Source organism: Saccostrea echinata, unplaced genomic scaffold (genome assembly GCF_033153115.1).
Source record: "Saccostrea echinata isolate AGI-Se365-2 ecotype Australia unplaced genomic scaffold, CSIRO_AGI_Sech_v1 ptg000043l, whole genome shotgun sequence".
Taxonomy (NCBI): domain Eukaryota; kingdom Metazoa; phylum Mollusca; class Bivalvia; order Ostreida; family Ostreidae; genus Saccostrea; species Saccostrea echinata.
This window is the reverse complement of record NW_026889792.1, coordinates 1687667-1702167: the sequence shown is the minus strand read 5'-3', so window position 1 is coordinate 1702167 and position 14501 is coordinate 1687667.

Below are 14501 nucleotides of genomic sequence, written 5' to 3'. Positions count from 1 at the left end.
CCCACCATATGCCATGCCTAAACAAAGAGTTTACTAAAATTTCTTGCATTTGCAATGAGTAGTTGCCGAGAAAACTGCGCTAAAAATTTGTTAGCATGGTACAGACTGACGCACCTACAAATAGGAAGTTGATATTGGATTCATACAAAAATGAATCCCATCATATGCCATGCCTAAACAAAGAGTGTGCTAAACAAACATCTGCGATGAGCAGTTGTTGGAAAAACTGCGCTAAAAATGTGTTATGTATGGTATGAACAGACGCACGGATAAACAGGAAGTTGATATTGGATTCGTACAAAATGAATCCCACCATACGGCATGCCTTAACGAAGAGTGTGCTAATATTTCAAGCATCTGCGATGAGTAGTTGCTGAGGAGGCTGAGACAGAAAAATTGTTACGGACAGACGGACATGATCAATTTCTGAAACGAGGCAAGCTATTGACAAACAAGTTGATGAAACAAGGATATTAAAAGTCTCGTTTTAAGTCATTATTTCAGAAGTTTCATGGTCAATACAATGACCTTGTCAGCAATATAACCTGTCATTAAGTCAAATGCTGACTGACGTTTTTCATTCTAAATAATAGACCATTATTTACACACTGAATTGTCGACGGATTTTTCCGTCAAGGAGCACACGGCGAGTGTGACCGGTCAGCAGGGGATGCCCACTCCTCCATGGCACGTGATCCCACCTCTGATGTTTTTGGAGGTCTGTGTTTGCTCTGCTCTCGATTTGTATTGTTTTTTGGACTTCGAGTTTAGGTACTGTTTGTTGTCTCCATATTACGCTGACACATACATAGACAGACAGACAGACACACAAGGGTAAAATATTGTTCCCCCCTCTCATTGGAGCGAGGGTATAATATTTTCCCTCAAACCTCGGAAATTTGACCCCTAAAAAATAAGTGAGTTTAAAGTATATCACACATTGACAAGCAATTACGTAAACTTACAATCAGTTATAATTACTGATAAAAAAGATAAATCCAATGTTTACTGGTACCCATTTACAAAAACTAAAAACAAATGACACATTATACATATAAATACAGCAAATTACACAGTACATACCGGAAAGCACTTGCAAGAACTGACAACTAGTTAGTCGAAAAAAACATTGAACACACTGACAACAAATATACATTCTGACATCTAATCATTTGAAATAATAAAAATTGACCACAGTATCTAACCGACATGCTAAAATTAGGGGAAGTTCTTGCGTATCGAAGCTTGTAAACAAACCGAGAGAAGAACAAGTGTCTGATAAATTGCAAGGTGAGCATGATTTTTGACATTCAAACTTCATGATTCAACGTAATTATCATTCAGCATATCCCGCTGAATAAGTGTCAATTGTTTGTATTAAAATTGAATGAATATGTAAGTAGAAATTTAAAAAACGCAATCGTTTGCTCACATATTTACACATGCATGTAACGTTTGTACGTTGTTTATAGTCCACAAGAAATATAAATTATTTCCCGAAATGGCAAATATTGAAAATTATGATATAGAACAATGTCATGTATGTGCTTTGGAGTTAAGGTTTGAAATTACACAATTTAAAACACTTCTGTCATTTTAATCACTGTATGCGTCGTTTCAAACGAGAATGTTCGAATTGTATTGTTCGTTCCTAAAATAAACGCAAGTTGTACTAGCATGTAATTGAACAAACAAACAAATGGTCTTTACGGTGACCTGATTACCATAGTCTATACATACATTTAACCTCGCAGTGAGGGAGTTTTTTTTTTACCTTCATTTAAACTTAATTTTTGCTTAATTTTGAGAAGAATTTACAATATTAATAGTTGTCAGTAAAAGGTAAAAACAAAAACCAAACCAAAACAAAACACACAAATAAACAATAATAATAAAACCATTTTAAAAATAAAAGCAAACAATTAAACACCCCCCCCCTCCAAAAAAAAAAAAAAAAAAAAAAAAAACAGAAACAAAAATAAAACCAAAAATAAAACAATTCACACGTCGAACGTCGACAACGGGAACCAAAATGCAATAGGTCAAATGGGTAACTCAGGTGAGCTACATGTATTTTTAAAATGTTTTATCAACAATGTTTTGATAAAACAAAGGCACGATAATTATTATTTTTCTTTCTATTTCGTAAGGATGGAAGACTGTATATTAGAGGCAGTTAAGGAGGTTGGATCCTGCCATCAAAAGTAATGAGAATTTTTTATCAAGTATATTTTTAGAATTCATACACATAGCTTAATTAAAAATCAAAACAAAAAATGGGGGTCAATGCGCGTCATTTGGCACTACAGAGCATTTAGTTTGACCTTTTTGCACTGTAAATGTGTCTTACACATAAATCAATTTTTAAAGTTTTTCCTCCAATATTTTTTATTCAAATAAATTATGGGAACAAACACAGTCTTATTTCATCTTGAATAGACACATTAAAATTGGGACAACGAAAAATTTTTTTCAAATTACTCCGCATGTTCAATTATTTGACCTTTTTGCACTCAAAAAATTTCATTTTTCTGGCATTAAAAATTTAACAAGCAAAAATATCATTTGAAAGTAATGACATTTTACTGAATTTAAGAAGAATGGTTGAAAGTATCTTATATATTCAGAAAATAAAATAAAAAGTGGGGGTCTGTGATGTTAATTTTTAGATATTAATAAAATAGTGCTAATTTTAAGCATAAAAAAGGGATTTTTTTTCCTTGATTTTCACAATATATTTGCTATATTTATCTTATATGATGATAGAATTCATGACAGTTTATTTAATATATAATTTAGGACCAGTATAAAACAGTTCACTGCACAAAAAAAAACTCTGTGTGCAGACTGCATGTAAAAACAGGAATCCAAACTTAACATACTTTAAATACTTCGAAAGAGAAAAAATGATTATTTTCTTCTAAAAAACCTTCCGCCACAAAATATAGTTCCTTACTTAATGCTTTTGGTATGGAATTTAATAATGGAGTTTTAACTGAATATAGTTTAATTGGCATTGTAGAATCCAAAATTATTTTAAGAATTAAAACTTTATGCACAATTTTTGAAATATAGGTTAAGATATAAATCTGCTCGAAAGCTCAGGAGCGAACCTCGTTAAGGAGACATCAGAAGTAGAATAATGCAAAATTGTAATATGTACTTATGCAACACTAAAAGAAAACATGATCTCAAAAGGCATAAACACACCAGGCATGATGTAAAATCACAGACTAATATATATATATATATATATATATATATATATATATATATATATATATATATATATATATATATATATATATATATATATTAATAGATTTTGCAAATAAACTCCGAAACGGGTGCACCAGAGTTCTTACTTACTCCTCTAACAATACGCTATATACAAGATGATGTCCGTAAACTATATTTAGATTTCACTCGCATAGTAAGTATCGTACATTAAATTAAAAGTCTACTTTTATTTTCTATAAACAGCCATGAAATAGCAAAAACGTGAGTACGATGGCGTTTCCGGTTGGCGGATCTAAGTTACTGGCAATTTTTAATGAAACTGACGACAAGCAATCGTTTATTTATTTCATTAAACGTCATTACTGATTTATTCAATCAAAACTTGATTTAAATGATGTTAAAGAAATAAGTTGTGAAAACCGATTAAAAAGGGAATGTGCAAATTATTTTCGTCATTCACCGATCTTACTATTGACGGAAGCTTCTAGTACATCAAATAGCATCGAGCCCGATGGTTAAAAAAACGAGGCGCTTATAGCTGCACAACATAAAAAAGCTTTTGTGTGATTGGTCATTGAAATAATGGTAAATCATTGATAAAACTATACTTTGTGAATATATTTACATGCCGAAAGACTATTACAAATATATACATGTATGTAGTAGGTTTTCCTAATAAATGTATCTGTAAAATTTGTATATATTCCTTACTGAGAGCATCGTGGCAACGAACCCGAAGTACAATTTGCACTTCGTAATAAACTTGCTTACATGTAAAGAGAAAATTAATGAATAAGGTGTTGTTCAAAAACAATTACAGATGTAAAATTTTGTGCTTTAATCAATACATTTCATTTTTTTCTCTGAAAACAGTCTTTTACATACCAAATACTCGGCCTATTCATGGGGCGTTAAAAGCTAATATTCCAAAAGTACTTGAGTCTTGGTTTATAAATATGTATGTACCTTATTGTTATGTAATAAAGTAAAGTACATTATTTACAGATCAGTAAGGTACAAACATATTTATAAACCAAGACCCAAGTACCTATGAATTTTTAACCCCCCCCCTCCCAAATCAATTTATCAGTAAAACATGCATATTCACTGGTTTTATTCTTGGCGAAAATGCAATAAGAGCATCTGAAGTACAATATCTATAACATAGTATAACAGGTTTCACGATAAACGTCCATTAATGAAAAAATTTGTTAATTTTCAAGTTTTTACAAAGGGGGTGGGGTGGGGGTGGAGACGTACATCTACTTCATGCGAGATTTTGAACAAAGTATTTCTTCCTGCTATAAGCCTGTAGGCTGTCAGTAGAAACTACAAAATATTTTCTGTCGGTAGTTGTATAGATTCAATTCCCCGCGCTTGCAGGATTTTATCTAATATATATATATATATATATATATATATATATATATATATATATATATATATATATATATATATATATGTATATATATATATATATATATATTAGGGATGGCAATTTGTAACCGGTTAACCGATTAATCGGTCGGAACGATGGTAATCGGTTAGAAAATCCGTAATCGGTTAGTCGAAAAAAATTAAATTTGTACACCTTTGAGCGCAATTTATTTTAAATTCATTTTATAAAAAGAAACCATGCATAAAAAGTTGACAATTTAGCGTTTTACAAATCTTATTATCAAACCAAATTGAAGGCAATTATGGCTCTCCGGATTCAGAAGGTAATTGTTCAGTTTGGGAAATGTTAATTAATACTGATTTTAAAATCATTATATCGTTACCCCACTATCCCGTAATTCTTTGATGATAATAAATAAATCACCGTTGAGCACTGTGAATTAGTATGCCTATCTTGTGTCGTTATCTATTAAATCATATCATTCATTTAAACAATATTTTATTCTGATTAAACATAAGGATTGGACAGCATGCACTGCCTATATAAGTCCTCTCCACCATACAGGTCAAGGTATACATGTAACAAGTAAATATTAATTACATAACATTGAAAAAATATATACATGTGTATATTCTAAAAAGACAAAATAAGTAGGAAAAAAAATATAAATGAGCTGATGATACTATATAAGTTTGCATTTAACATATATGACTGATAATTATAATAATACCAGTATAAATCATTTCATTAGAAGAAGCATTGTAAATTAAGTGGAAGTTCGAGCATAGTTTTGACTGAACTTGTACGACGTCTACACTGGAAAATTCATGTCTGATCTCTGAGGCAAGGTTTATGGTTTTCTTGATTTCTTTTTGTCTTTTGAAAATGACGAAAAATATATGTACATCCAAATGAAGAAAAAACCCAGAAAGTTTCTAACTTCTAACTTCTTTTTTTGTATTCTTGTGTATATGAATAGATTTACTTGGAGAAGAATGTGTATTTTGATACGATTAACCGATTAATCGGTCGGAACGTCTTGCGATTAACCGATTAGCAATTCTGTAATCGATTGCCATCCCTAATATATATATATATATATATATATATATATATATATATATATATATATATATATATGCGATCAATGTGGGAAAATATACACGTCGCAACAAGGTTATACGCTGCATGACCTTGGTCCGTTGATTAGGCCATCAATTTGTAAACTTTGAATTGAATTTTTTTAGACATGATTTGGAATAATAAAATTGCCTTGGTGTTTCATTTCATTTGGAATAATTTTGTCTTTTATTTCATTTCTTACTCTATGTTGTGCAGTCATTTTCATAATAGATACCCCATTTCAATGACGTTTATGTTAGGGGGAAAAGTAATTTTTTTTCCGTTTTCACTGAAAGTGGGGGATTAATTTGGGTCTGTCTGTCCGTCCGTCTGTCTAGCTGTCTGTCTATCTGTATCTTTTTTGTTTCCGCGCGATATCTCGAGAGGATTTTGAGCTTTTGCGATGGAATTTCTCCCTGTGGCCTAAGGTAGACCCCTATTGGTTTTGTTATATAAAATTTCATTGCAAAAGCTCAAAGGCTTCTCGAGATATCGCACGGAAACGAACAAAAGTGTTACAGACAGACAGAAAGACGGACGGACTGACGGACGTATAGAGAGACCAAATATCCCCACTTTCAGTGAAAGCGGGGGACAAAAATTGATATTGGAATTCACTTGAACAACGTTCAACGCATTATTTGTATGTATAATATTATATTGAAGCAAATAATGCATATACGCAAGGGATGTTGCATGAATAGTAACGTTTGTTAAAGGTAACGCTTGTTAACAAAATATCAGATTGTTGCCTATTTTTTCCTACATTTTGGATTTATTCAGTTTGAAAATTAGTTACACACAGAGCCATACAGCTATCCAGCCTGACATATAAGAAGGCGCAATTTAATTTATGAATTATCGTTTCTACTTAAATTCTTATCGGAGGATAAGTTCTCGTAACGCTTGTTAATGCTTTCTTAGCGACAAGATTTTTATCTAATAGGAAAGAAATTGAAAAATGATATTTACTTTTGTCTCTGTAATTAGGGGGTTGAATTGCGTTAATGATTTTTGTATTCACTTTTCTTTTACGAGCTTCTATATCGAAAAAAAATCTAATCGCAAAACATGTCTAATTTTATCCCAATTCCACAAGAGAAACACATTCTATACACAAGCGACAATGATATTTCAATTTGGAGTCATGGAAATCAGAATACTTTGTGATAATGATTTCGTTGAAATTTCTTGTTTCAAAGTGAAAGTAGTAACACACAAAAAGAAGGTATGGAAGCATTATATCATTTCTCAAGTACTGAAAGAAAAAATAGAATTTATCCTAGAACTTTTCAATTAAGACTTGACTTACTTGACTTATTCCTGTTCGCTCCTTGGGGAGCATAGGGCCACGCCATCGGACTCTATTTTGGGCTATGTTTTTTAATTGGGTCCAGGTAAAACCTGCCTCTTTTGCCCCCAATTCAACGGACCTTCTCCAGGTTTGCTTGGGTCTCCCAACCCTCCTTTTTCCTTGTGGATTCCAATCCAGAGCCTGTTTTGTGATGTTGTTTGAGGATTTGCGTAAATTGTGGCCTATCCAACCCCATTTTCTCTTCTTTATGTCAATATATATGGGATTTTGGTTGGTTCTTTCCCATAGGCTGTTGTTTGATATGGTATCAGGCCATCTGATGTTAAGGATATGGCGGAGACATTTATTGATGAAAGACTGTTGTTTATTGTTTTAGTTACCTTCCAGGTCTCAGAACCATATAAAGGAACTGCTGTAACATTTGTGTTAAAAATCCTGATTTTACTGTTGATGGAGAGTGCTTTAGAATTCCAGATTTGTCTGAGTGTATTGAAAGCATGTCTTGCCTTATTATTTCGGCTTTTGACGTCGTCATCTGCGCCACCGTCCTTTTTGACGATACTCCCAAGATAAGTGAATCTCATCACCTCTGATAAGTGATTCTCATCACCTCTGTCTTCTTAGTATTTATTTTAATTCCAGTCTTTTGTGCTTCTGGCTTCTGATGCCAATCGTGATCGTTTCTCTTGAGCATCTTGTTGCTTGTGCGAGAGCAGGTCAATGTCATCTGCAAAATCCAGGTCCTCAAGCTGTTTGGTGAAGGTCCACTGGATTCCGGTCTTACTGTCCTTTGTTGTTTCCTTCATGATCCAGTCAATGACTATCAGGAATATGGTTGGTGAGAGGATGCAGCCCTGTCTTACTCCTGTTTCCACATTAAAATGATCTGTGAGCTTTCCATTATGAATGATGTGACACGTGGCATTATCATACCAGACCTGTTTACCCAAATTGTTGTCTCTCAGTATTTTTCATTAGATTTGTCAGTGAGATTTGGCATTTCCCGTAAGATTTCACTTTTCATCAACTGTACATATATTACTAGAAAACAACTACATTTCTGATTACCAAAACATGGTTTAATAACAAAGCAAAACGTCATACACTGCTCTCTTTTAAGTGATTTCTGTCATTTTTTAAACCACCGCGTTTTGGCAACTTAAATGTTCGAAAATTTTCTCTTCTTTAGCGATTTAAAAGCGTCATACTGAGACAGATAACGAAAACTAATTGCTAAAATCCATATGAACGGATTTCCGTATTTTCGTTATAGCAAATCGTAAGACGTATTTTGGACTGAAAATCCGTACAAAATACGGCGAAATCGTAACAGTAAACAGGTCTGTCATACAGATTCCTGATGACTCTTATGAACTTTGGTGGAATTCCATAATGTCGCATTAATGTCCAGATGGTTGACCTATCCACAATGCCAAAGGCCTTCTCAAAGTCCACGAAGACTGAGTCAAGAGGAGACTGCCATTCAATGGACTGTTCAATGATAATACGTAGTGTGGCAATGTGATCTGTGCATGATCTGTCCTGGCGGAACCCTGCTTGCTCTGATCTTAGTTTCTTGTTCAATGCTCCTTTTATTCTTTCCAAGATTACTCTTGTTAGGATCTTACTGGCAATGGATAAAAGCATGATGCCTCGCCAATTTCCACACTGCGACAGGTCCCCATTCTTGGGTAATTTGACCAGGATCACTTCTTTTGCAGAAGTGGTTGTAACATCTCTGCTGCATTTGTTGGAATAGCTTTGAGTGCCTCAGGAGGGATACCATCTGGACCAGCTGCCTTTCCATTTTTCAGTGTCTTTATAGCCTTGGCGATTTCTATTCTAGATGGTGGCCCTGCATTTATGTGAAGTTCTTCTTTCATTGGTGGTATACTGGCAAGACTGGGTGATGGTGGTCGATTTTGAACTTCCTTAAAGTGCTCTTCCCATCTAGCTCTTTGTCCTACATCGCTAGTGATAATTTTGCCTTGTTTGTCCCTCACTGGGGTGTTGGTGTTTACATTTCTTCCAGACAGTATTCTGGTTATTTCATAGAGCTTTTTCATGTTGTTATGTTTGGCTGCTCTCTCTGCCTCTTCAGTCATGTCAAGGATGAACTGTCTCTTGTCCTTCCTTGCACTCTTTTTGACTTGTTTGTTGGCTTCCCTATATTCAGTTCCCAGTTTCTCCATTTGCTGAGTATTCTGACACTGGTTGATTTTTTGCTTCAAAACTTTCCTTTCTTTCACTTTTCCCCATGATCCTGCTGTCATCCACTCTTTGTGCTCCCTCGTTTTCTTGCCTAGGATTTCATTGCGTGCACTTTTCCAGGTGTCTTGTAGCTTTACCCAATGATCTTCTATGGTTGCCTCTGCCAGACACTCTAGTGCCTCAAACTTGTTGTTTATAGCAATGTTGAACTCCTCTCTCTTTTCTTTGTTTTTAGCTCTACTGGTCAGAGACCAGAAGAGCTTATGCGATAGTTAGGTGTCCGTCGTCCGTCTGTCTGTAAACAATTTTTCAAAATGCTACTCCTCCTACAGTTTTGGTCTGATATCAATATAACTTGGCACACAAGTAGACTACACTACGATACATAATTTAGTGCATCGGTTTTTGATTTCGATGAACGGTGTTGCCATGGTTACTTAAAAATAGAAATTTCTGTGAAATTCCTTTAAAACACTACTCCTCCTACAGTTTTGGCCTGATTTCAATATAACTTGGCACACAAGTATACTACACTAAGATACATAATTTAGTGCATCGGTTTTTGATTTCGATGAACGGTGTTGCCATGGTTACTAAAAATAGAAATTTCTGTGAAATTCCTTTAAAACGTTACTCTTCCTACAGTTTTTGATTTCGATGAATGGTGTTGCCATGGTTACTAAAAATAGAAATTTCTGTGAAATTCCTTTAAACGTTACTCCTCCTACAGTTTTAGTTTGATTTCAATCTAATTTGGCACACAATTAGAATACACTACGATAAATAATATGTATTTCGGTTTTTGATTTCAGTGAATGATGTTGTCATGGTTATTAAAAATAGAAATTTCTGTGAAATACTTTCAAAACGATACTCCTCCTACAGTTTTCGTTAGATTTCAATATAACTTGGCACAGAAGAAGACTACATTAAGATACATAATTCTATTTATTGTTGCATTTTGCAAAGTTTCAAATCCAAGTGCTACGTTTGTTATACGTACAGACCAGTAGAGCTACAGTCTCATCAGAGACTTCTGATTAAGAAACTGGACGTTGAATTTGTAGTGCGGTGTGTTAGATTTGTCTTTGAATGCTCTGAGTTTCATCCTCAGCTTAGCTGTAACAAGTTGGTGATCTGAGGCTGCATCTGCTCCTCTTCTTGTCCTAACATCGAGCATACTTCTTCACCACTTACGCATGATAGTGATATGATCTATTTGATTTTCTGTCTTTCCATCAGGGGAAATACAGGTTGTTTTGTTTTCAATTAAGAACGCACCTAATTTACCAACGACTCGTACAATGAAAACTATAATTTATGAATTATCGTTTCTACTTAAATTCTTATCGGAGGTTAAGTTTTCGTAACGCTTGTTAATGCTTTCTTAGCGACAAGATTTTTATCAATCTTATAAGAAAGAAATTGAAAAATGATATTTACTTTGCCTTTGTAATTAGGGGGTTGAATTATGTTAATGATTTTTGTATTCGCTTTTCTTTTACGAGCTTCTATATCGAAAAAAAATCTAATCGCAAAACATGTCTAATTTTATCCCATTTCCACAAGAGAAACACAGTCTATACATAAACGACAATAATATTTCAATTTGGAGTCATGTAAATGGGAATGACTTTGTGACAATGATTTCGTTGAAATTTCTTGCTTCAAAGTAGTAACACACAAAAAGAAGGTATGGAAGCATTATATCATTTCTCAAGTACTGAAAGAAAAAATAGAATTTATCCTTGGCTAGAACTTTTCAATGAAGAACGCACCTAATTTACCAACGACTCGTACAATGAAAATATTGTCCCGCACAACGACTCATACAGTAAATATTGAACGACGGATACAGTCGCATTTTGATTAAAGCAGTAATCTAATTATAATTAGGAATAAATTACGTTTGAATACCCCAATACTTATATTTCTCATTATTTGATACGATAATTACCGAATATGGGATGAGCGTCAACGCCATAGTATATCTTTTCAAGTCTTTGTACAACTACACTGCACTGCGTTTTGCATTTTGTTAAAAAACAAAGCTGCATGTTGACAAAATTGTGTTTCGTAGGGAACCCTTTTATCATATATCTATGCGTTTTAGTACACGACACATTTAAATACTTAACATGTCTTCGATTAATTGCCGGCTTATTTTCATAACCCAATGAGAGCATCATGTTGTCAACCAAGAAACGCAAAACCTTCTTCTTTTATGATACTGTGCTAACATAAAGATCGATGAAAATAGTTTTTAAATATAGATTACAATTTGGAATGTAACAGGAACGGACCAGATCACGACTCGAACCCAACGCTGATCAAATGTGGATGAGCACCACACGAAGAACAACTTATGTGCTTTTATATCATATCCATGAAAATCCTGTCCGCTGTTGATCGATAAGAGTTCGTACGCATAAATAAATATGACTTCTGGGGATTCGGATTACGTGGTAGTAGGAATAATTGATGCAAAGTCTGCAATCTGTTTAAAAGTCACCATGTGGTCATTGAAGACGATCTACTGTTTTTCTTTTATGATACAAACGTTTTACATGACTCTGGGCTTCAGATAGAGTTCGCTCTCAAAGTCGTGGGTTCAAGTCCATGCCGTGACAGACGTAAGTCGATAAAAAATACATGTAGTTAGGAACTGTTTCTTCACCTAACGTTCCGCACTTTGAAGTGAAGTTTAGGGTGTTTAGATGAGATCTTATAAACCGAGGTCCAGTGTCACAGTTAGCTTTGGCACGATGAAGATCTCTCACTGCTCAATAGCCCTAAGTACCGAGTAAAGATCTAAATTTGGAGCCCTTCACTGGTATATGGTGACGTTTCTAAATGAGTGAAAAATTCTCGAATGGGACTTAAAGCAATATACAATCAATCTCCAGGACTTAAGTGTCAATTTTGTACAAAGTAACTTTGGATGAAGGGAATTCCAAATTGATACCCTCTCCTTTAAAGAAAATTTAATAAAAAGAAATGCAAGAATAGTTTTTTCAAGAACCACCAAACCAGAAAAGATGAAATTTGTTCGAAAGCTTCCACATTGTGTAGATTCAGTGGGGATGGGGTGGGCAGGGGAGGCCTCAGTGTAGATAAGCGTTTTAAATTGGATTGTTTAGGACTAAAAATCTTTGGATGAAGGGAATTCCAAATTAATACCCTCTCCTTTAATGAAAATTTAATAAAAAGAAATGCAAGAAAAGTTTTCTCAAGAACCACCAGACCAGAAAAGATGAAATTTGTTCGAAAGCCTCCACACATTGTGTAGATTCATTGGGGTTGGGGTGGGCAGGGGAGGCCTCAGTGTAGATAAGCGTTTTAAATTGGATTGTTTAGGACTATAAATCTGTTAAAAATCTTTTCAAGAGTAGTTAGGCCACATTAAATCATAATCACGTAAATGTGCTTATATTAACTTGTTTGAAATTCAGTTTTGCTCATTTGATAGGATCTTGGGTTCAAATAACCTTAGATCGGAAATCAAATTGTAAAGCCCTTATAAAGACTTTTTAAAAAAAATCAAGTCGTCATTCTTTAGGGCTAGGGTGGGACTACAATATTGGGTCAAAATTTTTCAGACGAATAAAGAGGATTAAAATCTTTAAGAAATATTCTGTTGATGCTAAAGAAAGTACAAATCTCGTTATCTCGAACTTCAAAGGACCAAGAAAATACTTCGAGATATCCGTGGATTCAAGATACCCAGGGTAAGATAAGTAAGAAATAAGCGCTTGGGACTTCAAAATCACTTCGACATATCCATGGTATTCGAGATATCGAAGTTCAACTGTACATGTATTAAGAAAAGATGTAATTATAAAATTTTCGATTATTTATTATTCAGACAAATCAATAACAAATTGAAAATTTGTTTTCTAAAATATACATTTGTATAATTTCCCGATTTAAATTACATGTATTTTCTTTTTCTCCTAAAAACCAAGTTCTCTTAGTCCTTAGTGCAGATTGATTTAATTTGATAAAATTATAGTAACATAATCGGAAAGTATGCATAGATTGGGGAAGTGTACTGACAACAAGGAGGAAATGCTATACTGGTGCGGATTTTCCTATGGAGAAAATTTTGCTTGTTTTCCTCCTGGGGGGAAATTTCTTTGCCAGGCTCGGCTACGGAGGGGGGGGGGGGTTCTAACCCGGAAGGAAAAAGTGTACGGGAGGAAGACTAATTTTGTACAGATATGTCTTCTTTTAACAACTTTGCGATCGTTCAATTTTTTAAGTATTGTCCAGAGGTCTTGTTTTAGTAGTCATGATTTGATAAAGTTGAGAATGTGAAAATCTAGAAACTGAAAAATGTGAAGATAACGAACAGTGATCCATCTCAATAATCTGTGAACAAGGCATAAAACACGGATACCCGGTAATTCCAGAGGTGAGATCAGATGCCTAGAATGCATCCCCGTCGACTGGTCACTATTATCACGGTATATTCAAATTCAGTATAAAACAAAGGCCTAAACAATCGGTAAGAAACACGTCGGCCAAAATAGGAGGCAATGATAGGTTATATTTTCTAACAAGGTTAATAAAACGACCATAGAATTAACCGAATACCTTTTTACAAATAAATAAACACGAAAATTTCCTAATGTGATCAATTACCAGTATTTCTGTTCAAATACATCAAAGAATAAGAACCAGAACATGTTACTACATATCTTTGCATATACACAGGAATTTTGCAGAGACTTCGGTTACATCAAGCGTTGACTCTTCGTGTCAATGTTGTGATGCATAATTGATTGCAGTCATTTTAACGGAAGGATGGTCTATTTCACTTGAAATTATTCAGGAAAGGGCAATGCTTTTGATCAACTGTACGCCATAGAGACGTTTTTTGTTGACCCATCGGGAAAACGCTATTTCATCCCTTTGTGGATTCTCAAACTAAAAAAAACTTTAGAAAACTTAACCTCCACCCCCTAAATCAATAACATCAAAAAGTATGAATTAAACGCTTTCTAGATCCCATTCTCGCCATAAATTAAAAATCAGGCTTTTTGACATCAAACACAACTGCTTCTACAAGAGGCCCGTGGACCACAGCGCTCAGTGGAGTCGCCTTGGCTCTGCTGTTCTTCAGAACAGTAGCCCCACCCTATCCTTGAATCTAAACTACCTAGGGATGTCGCACACGCGGCACAGTGGTTAGAGCGTCTGCTTTAGAGTCAC